A 263-nucleotide genomic window follows, 5' to 3' on the forward strand; every position below is an offset into this window, starting at 1 on the left:
TACTGAACTTAAAATTAAACACTTTCAAAAAAGAAAAAAATCTTTTCACTCTTTCATTGTATACAGAAAAAATAAACTAAATATATTTTGCATAAAATACTCAGATTAACCAAGACTCTTTACTAAGTAGACAAAAAAAAATCCTGAAATATATGTCCAAAATGTTCAAATCATTACAACTCCAAAAGCAAAACATGATGAAAGAACAGTGATTAATATTTTCTTACAATCAGACAAAGTTCTATCCATTTAAAAAATGCAAC

At 24.3% G+C, this 263-nt stretch overlaps 1 protein-coding gene across 1 annotated transcript in view; it reads right to left on the reverse strand.

The window, feature by feature from the left end:
- LOC119594380 (C-Jun-amino-terminal kinase-interacting protein 4-like) overlaps positions 1-263 on the reverse strand; it is a gene marked incomplete in the record, with an annotated part of 97,279 nt that overhangs the window by 41,386 nt on the left and 55,630 nt on the right.

The sequence above is a fragment of the Penaeus monodon genome, chromosome 33, assembly GCF_015228065.2.
Source record: "Penaeus monodon isolate SGIC_2016 chromosome 33, NSTDA_Pmon_1, whole genome shotgun sequence".
In the NCBI taxonomy this organism is placed as follows: Eukaryota; Metazoa; Arthropoda; class Malacostraca; order Decapoda; family Penaeidae; genus Penaeus; species Penaeus monodon.